Source organism: Pholcus phalangioides, unplaced genomic scaffold (genome assembly GCF_987345545.1).
Source record: "Pholcus phalangioides strain wild (caught in Gottingen) unplaced genomic scaffold, Ppha-v1.0 ptg000032l_1, whole genome shotgun sequence".
Classification (NCBI taxonomy): Eukaryota; Metazoa; Arthropoda; class Arachnida; order Araneae; family Pholcidae; genus Pholcus; species Pholcus phalangioides.
The window spans coordinates 2,105,843-2,126,094 of NW_028301622.1; the positions used below are offsets into that span (position 1 = coordinate 2,105,843).

The 20,252-nt window shown below is 32.5% G+C and overlaps 1 protein-coding gene across 1 annotated transcript in view; it reads right to left on the reverse strand.

The window, feature by feature from the left end:
• LOC149066212 (cadherin-like and PC-esterase domain-containing protein 1) overlaps window positions 1-9,283 on the reverse strand; it is a 238,295-nt gene extending 229,012 nt beyond the window's left edge. The window contains exon 1 of the mRNA XM_089253078.1: window positions 8,823-9,283. The gene's annotated coding sequence lies outside the window, so the exon portion shown is untranslated. The remainder of the gene's footprint in view (window positions 1-8,822) is intronic.
• Window positions 9,284-20,252: the final 10,969 nt, after the last annotated feature.

Consider the following 20,252-nt stretch of genomic DNA (forward strand, 5'->3'; position numbering starts at 1 on the left):
CGTTGTTTATGTTAACAGGGTTAGACGACTTTGATCACACTTCAAAATTTCTTCACCATCCAGAAAAATATCACCATGAAAGAACCCTGTAGACAGCATTGTAAGACTTTGTTGCAAGTGCCTCTTATTGTCCACTTTCTAAGATCTGTGTACCTGAAGAATATATTTTGGTCATTTAGTAAGAATTTCGATTATTTAGCCCCGTAAAGTGTAATTTGATTTTTTTTTTCCTCTTCATCAAGTCCGGCAATACGTTATTAAAATCCGGAAACCCTGTAAGCGTTCAAAAAACCTGGCATTGCCGCACCAAATACGGAGAGTTGGCAGGTCTTCAACATTCTTATCGGAAATTTAGATATTTCTGTTGATCGCTGTCGGAATCAAAACATTAATAGCAGAATTTCTGCCAAAATCTGATCGTTATCGAAATCACTGCTTGAATCTGAAAATTTGTCAGAAATATAGATATTACTGAAGATCGCTGTGGGGGTTGAACATTTCTGTTGGGAATCTAGATACAGCAAAGCTCTTCCGATAACGGACACTCATGGGGACCAAAACTTTTGTCCGCTAACGAGGAGTATCCGCTATTGGGGAGGTACGATATACAGTAGAATCTCGTTCATACGTATGACCATACGGTGATGTATTTCAACAGTGTCTCTGTCCGCAAAATTCGATTTAATAACACCCCCGAAGCTACTAAACACTCGGCAATAGAGAACTGATTCAACATATGCAAAGCCACTGAAAGGTGATCACATTCAACTTTATTAACTTAAAATAACGTTTCGTTGTTCATTAACCTTTCATGATCCTCTATGTCGAGTCCACCTCGACAGAGGACCTCATCAGGAAAGAATTATACTTCATTGTAGAAAAACGGCCCCCTTTCGATAATAAGAAGCCCCCGTGAATTTGGCCTCTTAGCGAAACTTATGAGATATACACCCCCATCCCCACAATGGGACAAACATTCAGGGGCCTTCCTCATTGCTGGGTAGGCGCTTCAATGTAAGAACAGTATTTGGCCGTGTTGTGCTCTCTTAAGCAATACGAGTGATTTGTAATACGACGATCTGATTCCTATTTGTGAGCTGTGTTCATGAAGTTTCTATAATTACCAGCAAGATGACCCAAAGGTTTCCAATGTTCTCCTATTTAATGACATTGAACATTGAAGGACCGGACACACCCCGCTTCCCATCTCGGAAATATCGAGCGTTCCCGAAAGATGGGTGCATCCGGAATTTTATTAATCAGTATATGTATCTATATAAATTTGTATAACAGAATAACAAGTCTAATTACAGGAGTATAAATTAACGGGATAATTAAGATGAATCGTGATCTAAGAATCGAAATCTAAATGGATATTATAGTGTCCTTGCCCAGCACCTCCTAGAGATGGAAGTCGTCTGCACTGTTTGCCATAAACGCCATTCAGACTACCTAGCAAGTTTGCCACATTTTCAAACACAGCATCCTGTTCCGTTTCTTCTTTTGCCGTAGAATCTTCTTAATTAGCTCACAAATACCGCATAGGTATTGGATGTGGGGCATAGAAATTGCCAATTCTGAGCCCGATCATTTCTTTTCCGCACAACGATGATACTGACACGAGCAGGGAATTTTCCCCCCGAATATTCTGAGGGGAAAATGAACTACTTGCTGACGTTACAAGCAGACTGCGGAGGCCTATCTCTAGGAGGTGCTGCCTTGGCACGTCTATAAACCAGTACCGATAATCAAAGTTTCGTTGGTGGCGGTCCGTCCGCGTTCGTTGGATGTCACAAGTTATAGTCGTGTAGGCCGTACAACGACAAATCGATGTCTATTATATGTCGATGATAAATCGATGCCTATTTAATGACAAGCTAGCAAAAAAGATTTTTGAGCCTTGCAGTTTGGAGGGAAATACCGTGTATGGCGGAGACATATTGCTGTACATTCTTATGTACACCACATCCACATTTTTTATGGGCATCTTTTTCTCAGCCACCTCGTTGGGCATCGTGCCGGTTGTGGCGTTGTTTTTGTAAGTCATAAATACAGTGTGTTTCCCCTGAAGTGCAACATCCCATATTTTGTTATCGTCATATAATGCATTCACACACACACACAGGGTACAACATTTTCGCTTAAATATATAACCTCTCAAAATTTTTCTCCTATGGATATTTAAATGCTTGCCCATTGTAAGGGTTAACCTGCAAATGTAGTACTATTCTAAACCCAACTTTAAGTCTCTGAAAATGAGTCAGTGAATTTGCTGACAACCATTTCATTTTGCAAACATTCAGGAATTATTGGCGTAATTTTCAGAATTATGTTCAATATTTTTTTATCTTCGAAAGGCTTGTAACAGTATTAATTTATCTGTGGTGTTTCAGATCAGATGCAAGTCAAAAACCTCAGAAAAAAATCAGGTTTTCTTAAAATTTGTCACATTTTTCGTACAAAATGGGATATACGATCATTTTATTAGCATCTGTATTTTTTCGGAGGTACTAATCAATCAGTCCCGTTCCTGGCATAATCACATCAAGCGGCGTGTGCCCTGTATTCAGAAATTGGGATCTTAATTGTAATTGTCGAAATGAGTTTACACAATTATATGGCATAAGGATAAATTAAAATACGAAAACATTACGAAACGTTGCTATCCTTAGCCCGGATACAAAAATCCCCAAACAGAAACGATAACTGAATCATATGACGAAACGCGTTAACATGCGCGATATTACTCACAACAGTGGATACGCACTCTATCCCAGGTCATTCTAAACCTACCCATGTTCACACCGTCACCATTAATCATTTGACAACCACAAATTCCTTGAGGCAAACAGAAAAAAAAAAATAGCTAAAATTCATTCCGAGAAAAAGTACTTCAGCCGTTTACATGAGCCTATATCTAAAAGATCTCGACAAGTGACAACATTTTGAGCATGACTCTACATGTCGCCGCAGCTGCTCTACAGAAATGATGAATCACACAATATCAAGAGTAGGTAGAAGAGGAGTGAAGAAAAGGCTAGGCCATAAAGCTTCAGTAATAATAAGCCAGAGAAAGGAAAGGCCTCTCTCGTGTCTCAGTACGGTGTTGTGTTTCAAAACTTCCTCACGAGCACTCTAGTGGCATAATCCGTTCCCAACCCTTGCCGAGGGTGGATTTCTCGCATCAAGAGCTTGCTTTGTATCCACCATCCTCACCAAGAACATCAACGAAGAGGTACGTTTCAATAACCTCGAGGTTCGCGTGAAGTCATATTTTGAAGGACTCGGGGCCACTTTGACGGTGTATGGAGTCGGTCCTTGATGGAGTATGTGTCAATTATAAGTGTCTTCAACAACGCCTTTGCGGGATTACTGCACCTTATACACGAAATCAAATATGAATTTCGCCTTAATTATTTCTTAACCCGATTAGAAAACTTAAATTTTCATATTAATAAAGTACACGACGCCATAATAGCCGCTATGACCACATGAAGAATGTCCTTGTAATATTTTAGTTTAAAAATTCGTAAAAATTGAAGTAATTAGTACATTGTACATTCTAGGAAGCAGTACATTTAAAATCTTATTCGCATGAAAGGAGATTTTTTTGGTTCAGAGAATAAAAAAGATAGCTCAAATTTTGTCAATAGAGGGTGCTCACTCGCTCTGATTGAAAATATTCGAATTAGAGACCCATAATATGAAGGGTGTACGATTAACAGTTCATTTCAGAATTTCCCTGTAACTTTTACCTATAGTGTCGTTGGCATTGGTGGATGAAGCACCATAAGTGAAGTTGTTTTACCTCAGCCACGAATTTCCTGCTTAAGCTATACGAACGTTTCGGACACAGAAGAGATAGAAAAATTCCGGTCCAATCAATAACGATTTGCCTTCGTGCGGCGCCCTCAACTTACAAAAAATTAAACTATTTCTTTTCCTATTACAATAAAAGAAATCCCTTAAATCCCTCTAAAATGTTCAGTAGAAAATTCGTGCCTATTATGGTGTTTTGCTTAAAAAAAAAAGGGCATACGATATTATCTCACCACCATATATCAATCAGTTATCATCAAAAACCTTTACTCTCTATGTGATCACATTAATTAACGTGCTCCGTATTCGAAAATAAACAAGATCTGCATTGAAAATCCGTTGCTGAGACGAGTTTACAAAATTATGCCATAGAAAGGGTTTATTTCAGTATGAAAATATAACAGCAAAATTAAAAACGGATTGCATTTTCAAATATTTAAATTTTCAACATTTCCCTGTATTTCACAATTGAGAAAATATCACAATCCACGTTTTTCAAACGCGATATTATGCACGATATATTTCAAATTTTATTTAACAAACATTATGGGACTTTTCCCATACACGTGGCTATAGAATGGATCAAAATCTTCATAATTCGTTGAAAAGTTTAAATGCCGGTATTTATTAAGGAGAAAAACAAATACTCTGCTTCATACTTTCACAATTCATGTGGATTTCTCTTTCACAGCATGTAAAAACTGTAGCCAAGAATTTTTTTTTTTTTACGGTTATGTTTCGGTAACAATGATTTTATTGTGAATTTGTTTCAGTAACCATTCCTTTCTTTCACGAATTTGCTCTATTTTTCCTCCCTAGGATATACTTTTATAACTGTGCTTTTCCTGTGTCGTGCTATAATAACAGCATTTTTTCCCATGATTATGCTCGATAAAATGGGTTCCTTATGATTATGCCGGATAGCAATAATGTTTTTAATGAATATGATTCGCATTTTTTTCGAATATATTTTCACTCGATTATGGTTGAAAAAAGACTTTTTTACGATTATAAATTTATTTTTTACGCTTATGCTCGAAACGATACGTTTCATACGATTATGCTGAATAGTAATGTTTTCCAATGATTATGCTCATTTTTAAAGTGAGTTAGATCATTAAAAATTATATTTCTGGAGCTATTGCTTCATAATCATTTCATTTTCATTATTGTACTACAAAGAAAATATTTTTTCAATCTCCTTTAAGCAATTGTGCTCGATAAAATGGATTCCTTATGATTACGCCGATTATTATTCCTTTATGATTATGATTTTTCCTGATCATAACAATGTTGTTTTTCATGATTATGCTCTCCGATTCTTTTTTTCCCGAGATTATATCTAGATTATTTTAGAGATAAATAAATAGAGATTTATTTTTCTCTCGATTACTGTTGCAAAAAAAAATCATTTTACGATTATACTCGTTCAAAATTTATTTTTTACGCTTACGCTCAATGACGTTTTTTCATGGTCATGCTCGACAAAAATCAATTTTTTTCACAAATATGCACAAAAACTATTTTTTCTTGATTTCATTTCAAAAAAAGGGATTTTTTTTTTATGATAAAACTCATTCGATCGGGTCCAACACGGTACAACTTTTGAAGCGTTTACACGATATTGGGGGCCAACTTGCTGAATTGGATAGAATCGTGGTTAAGAGATAGGTCGCAAGAGTTATGGTGAACAGGGAATTCTCTGGTTGGACAGACGTCACAAGTGGAGTTCCTCAAGGAAGTGTCCTTGGCCCTATGCCTTTTTTTTTTCACTTTTTATCGATAAACTCAATCAGGGTACCGATGGGATTGCTAGCAAATTGGCAGATGACGTGAAGCTAATGGGGGTAATCGGGAATCAAAGTGGTAGGGAGTTGCTCCAGACCAACTTGAATAGGATTGTAGCGTGGGCAAATGGATATAGCACGACGTTTAGCGTTGGCAAGAGCACGGACGCTCATTTTGGTTCGAACAACCCACGGTTCTCTTACGAGTTGAATGGTGTCACTACCCCGGATGCAATTGGGGCACCGATTAGGGAATTCTCATCGACGAGCGGCTTAGGGTTTCTGAACATTGTTCAGCGGTGGTCAAAAAATCGAATAGAATGCTTGGTCTCATTTTCAAAAAGGTCTCTTCGCGTTCTCCTAAAGTCATTCTTCCGCTTTTTCGAAGCTTAGTTCGTCCTGGACCGGAGTATGCTGGAAGGTTTTGGGGACCATACCTACAGAGGGACATAGACTTGGTTGAAGGGGTGCAGAGAAGAGCTACGCGTGTCCTTATTAGCACTCGGAGCTTGAAGAGAGAATATTTTTTGAATATAGTTACATTGGATGAACGCAGGTGTCGGGGAGATATGATCGAGGTGTTTAAAATCGTCAACGCGTGACCATGAATTATTAGCACGCCGTCAATCGACTGCTTTTACAAGGGGACACCAGTATCGATTAGGGTCGAATAGGATTGTTAATAAATGCAATAGTTTACCCCCCCCCCCCTCGAAGGTAGTGAGTTCTAACACAATTGACACTTTTGAAAAGAAATACGACACATGTTGGGGGAAATCGAGAAGCTATCCATACATAGAGTAAGGCAACCATAAATATATTTTATGGACATTTTATAATGTGTTATGTATATATATTGTTTGTAATTGCATTTTTAATTAAGGAGTTGCTGTATTTTTGAAATATATGACATCCATATATGCTATGGGCATCTTTTTTCCAGCCACCTCGTTGGGCAATTTGCCAGTTGTGGCGTTGTATTTGTATTATAAAAATTGAATTTTTCACGCTTTTACTCGATAAAAAAATTTCCATCATTATATTAGAGAAACAATGATTGTTTTAGGATTATGTATCCGTTTCTCTATCAGAAAACTAACAGTTTTTTGTCACTAATCTCAATAAAAATGTTTTTCTCCTAATATGCGGCTTAACAATGTTTTTTCCCATGATTTTGCTGCACGACAATGGTTATGCTGGGCAAAAAAAAAAAAATCTTATTTCTCACAATTGCAATCTATAGGTATTTTGTTCACGATTGTACTAAAAAAGGCTATTTTTGTACTTGTCATGCACGGCAACACTGGTTTTCCCACGACGATCAACATTTTTTTTCAATTATATTATTGATGAGTTATGTTTTTTGTCACCATAATGGTAAATAAATTTGATTTTTTTCCCGACTGTGCAGTACTTTTATCCTATTCCACTCAATAACAGTAATTACATCGTCTTACGAATACCCTACTAAGCCCTACACAATCGAATACATCAAAATAGTTTTCTCACGATTATTACCAATAATTACAATTTCACGCGATTAATATGTGTATCATAATACTTCTCTGACGGTAATATTTTTGTATATTTGAGGTGTCTCGCACTATTTTTTTCTATGGAGAAATCTTTTAATGATCATGCTCTATGGAAATGGTATTTATACGATAGTTAGCAATACAGCAATGTTTCTTATAGCTTCTTTCAACGAAATTCATAATATATTTTCTATAAAATGCGATAAGCACAATTGCAAAAACATCGGTTCCGAGTAGAATCGTGGATAACATTGTTAAAGCGTTACGGGGAAAACAATTTTCATTGTTATATAATAACGATAAAAAAAAAAAGCTAATGATATTCTATATTTCGCCTCAGTAATGGTATTTCACTACGATTTTCAATAACATTTTTATACGATTCTCCTCGATAACAAAAGATTTTTAACGATTAACTTTGGTCAAAACAGGTTTTCTTTTAATGATTGTTTAGTTATAATAATTTCGTTTTCACGGTTATGTCTGTGACAATTTGGTTTTCACGATCATGTTTGGAGGCAATGATTTTATTTTCACCATCTTGATTGATAAAAATGGCTTTGTTTTCACAATAATGCGCAATGGGAGTGATTTTTTCACGATGTGCATGTTCGATACGAATAATTTTTCGTTACTATGTTCAGCATGACTAATTTTCCACGATTATGTTTAATATGATTAATTTTTCCCGTTTATGTTCGATACGAATGATTTATATATGATTATGTTCGATACCAATGATTTCTTTATGATTATGTTCGATACGAATCGTTTCTATATGATTATGTTCGATACCAATGATTTCTGACGATTATGTTTCAGCAACGACGGCTTTTCTCATTCTTCGATCGCGATATAATCATGATTATTCTTGGTAACGGACTTATATCCACGATCATGCTTATTTTTTCAAGATAATGTAACTCAAAAATTTCGCAAAATTATTCAATGATCATGATTTTCGGAGATCTACACCGATAAGATTTTTTTTCATTTTTCCTCAACAGTATCTATTTTTCATTATTTTTCCCCCGTAAATCGAAAACAAATCGTAAAACAAATACAAAGCCACAACAGGCAAAACGCCCAACGAGGTGGCTGAGAAAAAGATGCCCATAAAAATATGGTTGTCATATATTTCAAAAATACAGCAACCCAATTAAAAATGCAATTAACAAAAATTATAAACAATATATTTTATTTTAAAATATACTATATTAAAATATTATTTTAAAATATTACAATATATTTTATTTTATTATAAACAGTAAAAAAAACACATCGCTGTATAAAATAGTTTTCTTTAATGTGTATTAAATAATTTCGCACAAAATGTTTTTTGGGGAACCTACACAACAAAGCTATTTATTTTTAACAATTTGTTTTTTCACCAAACAAAAAAAAAATCGCCATAAATTTGAAGAAAAAAACGCTACTTCTTCCTGTGTTACTTTTTCTTGAGATTTGTTAAGATTTAAAATTGAAAAATTTATAAAATTCAAAATTGCGAATAATTGTGAGTATACAATTCATTTGTTTTACTCCGTTAATAAAACCATAGCGTTCCAAAAGAATGTACACAATTTGAGTACTCATCTATTGCTGAAAAAAAATTACAAATTGAAATGCAAAATATTGAATTTTGCATTTAATGATTATGCACAAATGCAGGATTACTTACCCTTATATCGTCAAACACTTCGAAGTCTATTATAAAGTTAAAATAAAAGCCAGAAAGTCAGGTCGGTAATAGCCTTTGTTGATTTTACTTCCTGAGTTACCCATGAACATGTTCATCACAATGTTGCAAATGCACACTAACGTCCAAAAATATACATGTAGAATATCGCACGTCAGGAAAAAAAATATATATATATATTACGCTTCACAGTTTCATGTAATTATTCTGTCGATTATTATAGGAAGGAAATCCATTCATTACTCATTTTTCGCAAATCATGTGCACATTGTTGACATAGCACGTGATGTTACACACTTTTCTCACTCACACACACACAACTTGCGGTTATCTAGTCAATCTCCGAAGTCATGTGCGAGTCCGTCGCATCCGCACTTTTTATAACTGTGGGAGATAAATCCGTGTTTTCTTGTGGAGAGACGGGCGCATGTGTACATTCGGCGTTTGCGCGGGAAACACGGCATCTGCGAGTTATAGGGGGCGGGGCTTAGGGATATATATTTTTTTTTTTTTACTCTTCATTCGTGCCATCTGGCGGGGGAATCGAGAACTAACCTCTGACTCCGAGAGGTTGGGGTTATAGTCTTTTTCAAATGTTTACTAGAAGGTTCTAGTAGCTGGGGGTCCGATGGCCGGCGGATTATTGACTCCGAATTACGAGAAGAGATGGAAATCACGTAGGAATTTTCGGGAAATTTCTGGAAAGGAAAAGCTCTGATGTTTATTTTATCGCATTTTTTGCGATCATTAACACACACAGTATTCATTTTACTTTTTAATCATTACAGCAGTGTTCTTCAACCACCGGCGAGTACCGCGAAACATCTCCAGCAATCCATACAGCCGCTACATAATCAGATTTATTTAACCCGTTATATCCGACATTATGAAAAGTAGATTAGGAAGAAAATTATAATAATTAAAACGAAAGTATAAATTTAGTGATAATAATAATAATTATTATTATTTGTTAGGTCATTTTTTAGTTCTAACTAAAGACAAAAAAAACCAATATATTTTTGAAAGTTAGTTCGTCTCAGCCGCCTTCGTTGGGCATTTTGCCTGTTGTGGCGTTGTATTTGTATTTGTATTTATACTTCTGTTTTACCCGTTAGCAGCTCTGTGAATCATATTTGTTTTGTGCCCTTCGCATATTATATTATCCGCACAAGTAATTTCTCCTGTTTATTTATTTTTGTCGGTCCACAAATATTACTGTACTTCTACTTATCTATTGTTTCTTCGATTTATTAATTTATTTCCTCGCCACGATTGTTATACAAATACAACGCCACAACAGGCAAAATGCCCGACAATGTGTCTGAGGAAAAGGATGCCAATAACAAATATGGATGGCATGCACTTCTAAAATACAGAAACCCAATTAACTGCAATTATAAAAACCAAAAACTATGTATACGTGATAAAATATTATATAATGTCCATAAAAAAACATTTATGGTTGTCTTATACGTACTATAGCGTATGTATATCTACAAGTTCTCACTTCCATATATACAGGGTGCATAGCTACAAGCACGCAACGATTTTTACCAGCATTTTTATATTGTCTTGTTTTCCAACTTTTCTCCATTTTTCGAATTCGAATATTTCATGGAATATTGCACGTAGAAAAGTGAATCTTTTTTTGTTGGAATTAGTAGAGAAAGTGCAGCAACTTTCTGATTGGGTTTTGGGGCACACGGGGACTGTATATTACATTTTTATTTTATCAACTATACAACCTCTTGAAATATGCACGACATATTGAGTAATGCACGTAATTTGGGTACTTTCTCTCATAGGAAGTATGCCTCCAGGATCGCTCTAGACCACTAGACTACAAAGGCAGTGAACATCAATATTTTCTAAAGTGCTTGTGGGCGTTGAACGGTATCGTACATGGACGGTCGGATATAACTCAGGCCAAAGATCACATTACTGGCATTGCCACCAGATGGTGACTTCTGCAAGTATCATGTCCTTCTCCGCTATACATAGGAAGGTTTTTCGACAGCTTTCTCATGCGAAGATGAATTTAGGAAAGAAAATTCAACTGTCCTTGCAGGGAATCGAACCGTCTAAGGAAAGATTGGTGTCTGTTGTCTTTGTAGTCTAGTGGTCTAATCTATATGTAGGATATATATATGTAGTAGTTTTTTTAAATATTATTTTGAAGATATTTAATAAAGTTTCAGAAACGCCCATTCCCCAGGAACGCTTCGATATCTCACTGAGAGGGGAAGCGGGGTGTGTTTGGTTTTCAAAAGTCTGAGTCTAGGGCACTCACCTGGAAAATAAGAGGACATGGGTTCGATTTCCCGTAAGGGCACAGTTACTTTTTCTTGCGTACTTAAACTCATCTTCGCATCAGCCAGCTATTGAAAACCTTCGTATAGATAACGTAGAGTGACACCATCCTTAGATGAGAATGTAGTGTACATAATTTGAAAATTCCTTTTAAAGAACATTTTAGGACTAATGATAGAAATAATTCCTGAAAAAAATGTGCCTCCCGGGTTTAAACTATTTAAATAAACTAGTGATTCTATTAATGCAATTTAATTCCAGAAAAATAAACTGAATTTATTTTTATTTATGTGGAATAAAATCAAAATTTTTAAATTTTAACTCTTATCAGATTTTAAAATTTTGATTTTAGTTTTGGTTTTCATTCAATGTAAGATGCAAGTAATTGCTTGTGTGTTTGGATGATATCAACTCGTGATAATTTTTTATTCATCAATCAATAAACTGTACCAACCTCTCGACGAGTATAAAAAATAAGCCTGCCGTTCGGAATCGGCAATAAATTGTAGGTCCCGGTCTAATTAGCCCTCATGTGCAGAAAATGACCGTGGTGCGACAAAAATGATCAAAAATGATCAATGATCATTAATCACTGTGATAAATTAATTTTTATTAAAATTTAATTGATTTAATTTTTTTTCGAAAAATTCATTTCAAATCGGGTACTGCTACTTTATGTACTAAAAATAAATTTTTATGACTTAATAAATAAAATATCTTTAGTCCTAAAACATGAAAAAAATTATTAATAAAAATAACCACAATGCAAATTTAAAGTGAAAATATTATATATATAATTTATATTGTGGGTGATAAAAATTTAATTTCATTGAAAATTATTGATTTCATTTAAATAAAAAAATTTTAATTTTCAATTTTTTGTAACCTACAATTTTACAATTGTCAAAATACATTAAGAAAATGAAAAGAAAAAAATGAAGTCACAAAAGAAAAATAAACAATTTTAATTTGTTTCTATTCCAACGTCCCGTTAATCGTAAAAGTTTTGAACGTTAGAGAATTCATTTTAATAAATTTAACACGCAGATTAAAAATGGTCGGTTTCTTAAAATAAAATCCTATATATATATATATATTAGTTCCTATATTATATTATATAATACGTTGAATATACATTTTAATGTCAAAGATATTAAATTCCTAAATGAAATTCCATACAGGAGAAATAACACGTGGAAATAGCAAATGTAATGACGACCAGCAATCTCATAAAAATATCCTTTTTGTTTACCATAGATTTTCAGAAATCATTTCAGGTATACCATGAGATTAAAAACTCAAAACCACTGAAATAAGTAACAAAAATAATATATTAATGATCAAAAAATAATAGTAAATTTGATTTAGTATTATTTCTTCTTTTTGAATTAGTGTCTGAACTTTAAATTTTGCAAGAGTAAATTATTTTGGAAATTTAATTTTGTCAAATCATTCTTGAACTTTTAGTTTCATAAAATAAACCTAAAATAAACTGCTATTTTTTCATAAATTTTTTATTTAAAATCAGTAGCAATACTATTTAACATTTTTCCACTTAGGCCTATATGTCTATTGTAATTACTGAGAGAATAAAATACCTAGAACTATTAACATATAAAAATTGCATTACCTATTAATTTGTATTGAAATCATTGACGATTTCTTTTGCAAAGTTATAACTACCAAAAAGTTAATATTAAGAATAAATACAGCAAAAGAAAATGCCATTTTATAAAAGATATTGTTTTGAAAGGCTACTTCTAAATCTGAACATTATTGAAATTTTGAGTGGTAATAGTTCGTTTTAAAACTATTCATTTTGATAATTATAATTTTGTAAGTGAAATTATCAATGAAATTGAAATAAAATTTCCAATTTAACAAAAATGAGCTTTTCACAATTAAACTAAAATGAAATTATCAATTGAATTAAAATAAAATTATGAATAAAAAATTCGTAGAAGAAATTATCGCGCACGTTTTGTAATAAATGATAGTTTAAAGGATTGCTAAATTTTAACATTCCTAAAACACTGATTTTTACTAATGAAATGGAATTTGATAACAAATTAATGCAAGAAATAACTACTATAAAGTTTTATATTAGTTTTTCAGGAATCATTCACGTCAGTTTCATATAAAATTATATAAATAAATATAAAATTATTTAATGAAATTGAAAAACAAAATAATCGTAATCACATTCCCGCATGTACCAATTCGTTGGGAGTTCGTTGGGGGGTTCCGCGGGGGGGGGGGGGGTGCATGTGTGGTGTAGCAGTAGTAGGTAGGGCCTCCAAAAAATGGCTCGGGGATCCATGATGTTCTTAAGTCAGCCACCTCGTTGGGCAATTTGCCTGTTGTGGCGTTGTATTTGTATTTGTATTTGTAATGATTTTAAAATTTCAATGTTATAAAAGAAGAACGAAAATAATTTAGAAAAAAAATTCAAAATGATTAAAAATTGAAATTATTTCCGAAATAATCTCCAACACATTGAGTAATTTTTATCATTAAATAAGCATTTTTTGTGTTTTACTTCAATTTAAATCAATGATGTAAATACATTTTTATATCAACTAAATTTTGAAAAAGTATTTTAATAAATTAAAAATATCTAAAACCCCATCTACCGGAATTTTTGGTTTATTTTCAAATGAGAGAGTGGAATAAATAGTTATTAGAAAATTTTATTAGAGTGGTTAAATCTTTTACCGAATTATTTTTCAGATTTTTCAGAGATTTTTCAGCCATTTTTAGAGATTATATAAAAAAGTATATACATAAATGAAAACCTAATTAATGAAAACTATATTCAAACACAAAATAATCGTAAAGATTTTAATAACTTCAATGATATGAAAAAATAAATGGAAGTTTAATTTTTAAAAAAAATCAAAAGTGATCAAAAACCTTAATTATTTCCAAAAAAGATCTCGCGGTCGATTTTACTTTAAAATAAACGTTGCTCACAGAATAAGCATTTTTCGCGTGTAATAAAACGTTGTTAATAATGCCCCGTCGCATATTTATTTGAGCTGTATTTTGGGAAATTTCTTTTAATAAAATAAAAATATCTAGAAACTACATATCGTGAGTTTCGATTTGTTTCCAAAAAAATGCTTTCGTTTTTAATTTCAATGAAATTTCTGGAAAATTCCAGACTTTGTCTAGTGCACGGCCGACTAGACATAATTGTTTAGTGGGCTGTCTAGTGTCAAAGAACAGGTTTACTGTTTCAAAGGAGAAGAAACCTTTGAAGTTTTAGGAAGAAAAAAATTTTTTGCTGTTTATATTACGTTTAAATATTTCTTTAAGTTCTATTTTTCTGGTAATATTGAAATGAAATTTGATAAGAAAAGAATGGAAGAAATAATTACTAGAGAATTTTATTAGTACTTAAAATTTGTTCTGAATTATTTTTTCAGAAATTATTCTGACGTCAGAGATTATACGAAACTGATGAGTGAAAACTTTTATTTAAAATGCAAAATAATCATAATCACATCAATTTTCATATTATAAAACATATAAAAGTTCAATTTTCAAAAAAATTCAAAAATGGCTGAAACGAAATGATTTCCGGAAAAGATCTCGATCGGATTTTGTTTATAATTTACCATTAAACAAGCATTTTTTGTGTTTTATTTTTTAAATAAATCAATGATTTCAATACATTTTTTATACGAATTATTACCAGAAAATATCTGGAAATCATATACCTATCAGAATTTTCAATTGATTTCGAAAAAAAATATTTTCAAATGAACGGAAGAAATAATTATAAGAGAATTTCCTTAGTTTTAGAATTTATTCTGAATTGTTTTCAGAGATTATATAAAAAATGATATAAATAAATGAACAATTAATTAATAAAAACTATACTTAAAAACAAAATAATCGAAAAAATTTTAATAACTTCAATATCATAAAATAAACAGAAGTTAAATTTTTTTTTAAATTATTAAAATTTATTTTGGAAAAAGATCCCGATCAGATTTTGGTTTACAATTTATCATTAGATATATAAGAATTTTTCGTGTATTACTTTCATAGAAATGCTATTAATTATGTCAATACTTTTTTATATAAACTAAAATTTGAAGAAAAAACATGTAATAAAAGAAAAATATAGCTAAAAACTACATATCGTGATTTTTGATTTGTTTTCAAAAAACTTTTTTAAAATGAATTTAAGGGATAGTTATTAGAGAATTTCATTTTTACGTAGAATATATTCTGAATTATTTATCAGAGAAATTTTTCAGTCATTTCCAGAGATTATATAAAACATTATATAAATTAACGAAAAATTAATGAATAGAAACTAAATTTAAAAAGCATAAAATGATCATAATGATTTTATTAATTTCAATAATATAAGATGAAATTGAAATTTTGTCAAAAAAAATTCAAAAATGGTTAAAAACTAAATTGATATCCAAAAGAGATCTCGATAGGATTAAGTTTACAATTTATCATTAGACAAGCAATTGCTTTTTTATTTAAAATAAATCAATGCTGTGTCAGTAAATTTTTATATCAACTAAATTTTAGGAAATTGTTTTAATAAAGGAAAAATATCTAGAAAATATATATCTATATCGGGATTTTCGATTTATTTTCAAAAATGTTTTTTCAAATGAATGGAAGAAATAGTTATTAGAGAATTTTATTAGTTTTTAGAACTTATTCTCTAAATTATTTTACGGACAGTATTTTCAGGTCCTCATTTTCAAAGATTACGTAAAACATTATAAAAATAAATGAAAAATCAATTAAAAAAATGAAAACTTTATTTAAAAAACAAAATAATCATCTATTCCGTTATCATAAAATAAAAAATTTAAAATTATTTACAAAATAATAATAATAATATAATATGTAATATATAATAATATATAATAATTTTAATAATAATGAAATTATTTATTAAAATTAATAAACGGAAATTACTTTGAAAAAATATCTCGATCGAATTTAATTTATAATTTATCATTAAATGAGCATTTTTCGTGTTCAATAGAAATATTTTTATAAATGCAAATATATACTAATACTATAGCTAAATTTTAAGAAATTGCTTTTAATAAAATAAAAATATCTATCGCGCGTGTGAGTTTGGATTTAAAAAATTTAGATTTCCAAAAACAAAATCTTTTCAATTTGAGTTTCAGTAAAATTTTCTGGAAAATCCCAGACCGGGTCCAGTGTCAAAGAAAAGGGTTTCTTGTTCCAAAAGAGAAGAAACCTTTGAAGTTTTAGAAAGAAAATCTTCTTTCGCGGTTTATATTACGTTTAAATATTTCTTTTAAGTTCTATTTTTCAAAATTTTATTCCCAAAAGTTTAAAAAAAAAACGTCCCTTATCCTTTCGTTGCTGGGTTTTATATTCCTCCTGTGAAGACTGTTTTCTCCCGGACAAACGGATGAGCGGTTAAAAGATCCCGAGGGGCATCAAATGTCAACGGATGTCACTGTTATCCTCTACTCGTTTTCTTTTATCAATAACGTAGGGGAGGGGGCGTATAACGATTTAAGTGCAAAATTCTGTTCAGTGTCAGGTAGAAATTTCCTACTGTGTACGTGCATCGAACATTTTCGTTCTTAATTTTTTTCTTTCGATTCAAACGTTAAGATTTATGTCTTATAGAATTGAAAATCAGGAAAAATGTTTCCGGATAAACTACTTTTTTTTTTTGGGAAAAGAATATTTCCTATTTTCTTTTAGTAAAGTATTTAATTTAAAGTTCAGCAATAGAGAACATGCGATTCAAATTTATTATTTAAATTTTTAAATTATCATTTTACATTTTCGACGAAGGAAATTTAGAAAAATTATCGTAATCGTGAATATTGCTATAAAAATAGAAAATTTAGGAATAAATTTTTATGATTAAAAATTTATTGTATTGTATCCGTTGTAATTGAAAATATTATATTGTGTTTGTATACTGCAACATACACTGGTGTAAGAAATTAAGAGAATTTGCAGACTTCATGGATTACCTCTAGAACTACTGTATCGATTTTAATGAAATTTGATATGTACATACATTGATACAATACGAAACAAATAACCATTCAATAATTGTAATACACACGCATGATCGTGCGTAACACTCGTTGGAGTCGGAAGGTATGAAACAGCGGTTGCAGAATAAACTAAAAAATGGGTTAATAGGGGGGGGGGATATGGTCCCCTCTTACAGATATACAGGTCTCGCAGCGTGATTTCCATACTTGAAATAAGGCAGTTTATCATTTCCTGTGGCAATTGGTCCCACTCGTTCAGCAACGCTGTTTTCTTTCCCTGGATGGTTCCGGGAGGGGGGTTGCGAGTTGCAATTGCCCTCCCCAGAGCGTACCAGACACGCTCTATAGGGTTAAGGCCTGGAGATCTGGCTGGCCGATCCATCCGGCGCATATCCTCACTCTCTAGAAAATCGTCGAGCAGAAGAGCTCTATGTGGCCTCGCGTTATCGTCCATTAAAATGAACTCAGGGCCAACTGCACCCCTGAAAAGGCGAACACAGGGCTCCAAGACCTCACACCAGTCATAGTGCCTCTTTCAAAGACATGGAGAGGTGTGCGGCCATCCAACATGATGCCTGCCCAGACCATTAAACCTCCTCCGCCATAATGGTCGATTTCGCGGACATTGGAGGGTAGGTAGCGGGTCCCTGGTTCTCTCCATATGAACGTACGGCGAGAATCGGTGCTTAGGCTGAACCGGGACTCATCAGTGAAGAGAACGGTCGCCCATTGGTCGCCCAACAGTCACCCGTGATACACGGGTTCCTGTTGCTGCATACAAGTCACGAGAGAGCTGAGAAGCTGTAGCACTCCTGTTACGCCTCGCTATAACCGACAAATGGCGATCTTCTCTGGCCGTCGTGGCTCTTGAACGACCTTGCCCAGGCGTTCTCTCGATGGATCCGGTATCCTGGAACTGTTTCCATAAGTTACACACGACGCTGGGCGTTAAATTGAACTCTCTACAAATCTGGACTTGAGATTGGCCTGCTTCTAGCCTCCCCACAATTCGCCACCTCATTCCATCATCTAAACGTTGGTGTTTACTCATTTGTACTGTTACAATTTGAAATTGACCGATTGCTGCAAAATAACACCAAGAAATTCGCCGAGGTGTGCTAGCGAACGAAATGCGTCTTAACTTACGCGCGCTCATAAAGCTTGTTTCTCTACTGGCTGCGCCTACACACACGTGTACGCTTACGTATTTGACGTACAAGATTTGCATTTTTGTCTAGAAGCAGTGGTTTTACATTCAGTTCAGTTCTTTTCATGAAATTCGATGAAATATGCAAGTTCTCTTAATTCATTTCACGAGTGTATAAAACTGCAATTTTTTTTTTGTTTTGAACCATTTAAATTTTCTATATACAATTACAGTATAATGGTCACAATTTCTGTTTTCATTTTGAATATTAGCGGTTTTCTATTTTTATTTTTGATTCGTTCAGTTCAAATCTTAAATAGATTATTTACAATTTTGATTTCAATATTCACAATTTTAATCACAATATCCACAATTTTAATCACAATATCCACAATTTTAATCACAATATTCACAATTTTAATCACAATATCCACAATGTTCGAAAATTTTCCTTCTTAATTTTTTGCTTTCGATTCTAATGTCAAGATTTATGTCTTATAGAACTGAAAATCGGGAAAAATGTTTCCAGATAAAGTTTTTTTTTTTAAAGTAAAGAATGCTCCTATTTACTTTTAGTATTTAATTTAAAAGTCCTACAACATAACATGATATGGAATTTTGTAAAAGAAAATTTCATTTTACATTGTTTCCCTCTTTCTACAAATGAAAACTGAGAAAAAAATTAAGTTATGAATATTTAAATGAAAATAGAATTCTTTACTAAGGAGTTTTATGGCTAAAAACATTGCATATCACGTATAATTGAAAACATTATTGAGTTTGAATATTACATTATCTAAAACACCAATTTTTGATTGCAATTATTTAAATTTCTATTTTCAATTATTCTATGTTTGAAATTTCTATCTTGATTATCCATATTCGTGATTGCTATTTTTTTGTATTAGCAGTTTAAATTTTAATCACAATGTTTACAACCTCATTCACAGATATTGAAAATGAAAAGAGAAATTTCAAATAAAATCGAACCCCGTTATAACGCGCTCCAAGAGATCGGTGAAATCACTTCGTTATAACGAAATTTCATTGTAAAGGAATTCTAGATTTTTGCATCGTTCCTATGTTAACTTATCTGGGAGATAAAAAATTTCAAATTATTAATTTCAAAACATTATAAATTTCAAAACATTAAATAAATCACTGAAATAAAATTTTATGTATTTCATGTTTGAAAGTAATCAATTTATTTTCATTCGAATTCTATTTCAATTCTTTCTTTTATTAGATAACTTATAATCACTTAAATAATAATTAGAAAAATAATTGCCGCACCATAATTTTCTTCCACGGGAAAAAACTATTTTTATTACGGGAAATAAACTGGATGGATAACGTACATAAAAATCCATTAACATCCACGCCGAAAACAAAAAACGCAAGAAAAATGAATAAAACATAAATTATTGCATAAAAAAAGTCATTCACACATATATCCCATAATACATCACGAACATAAATGACGTCAGCAACCCGAGAAACAATAACACATACCCATCCCGGCAATAAAAAAATGTCCTCCAAGATTTCTTTTTTTTTTTTAAACATGGTTTTCCTTTTAACTAATACACAATCACAACAAATTATTTCCAACCCGAATCTCCTGTTGGGAACCATTATTATTATGGAATACGACCCACGGCCCCCTTCCCCCCCCCCTCCCACTTCCCTCGCAGCCCCCCCGACAATCAGCAAACCTCGGTTCACCACCGTTACCACCAAAACGCTGCTGCGGCCGCTGCATTTTGACAAATGCAAAACGGAGGCGATTTGTAATTCGAGTGACGTTAACACATCGATAAAAGCGTTTCCCGGGGTTTTGTAGGTAAAATGGTGCGTGGGGGGGGGGGAAATTGGGATCCTTTCCCCCCTCCATTCCCTACCCAGGGAATCTGCTTTTAA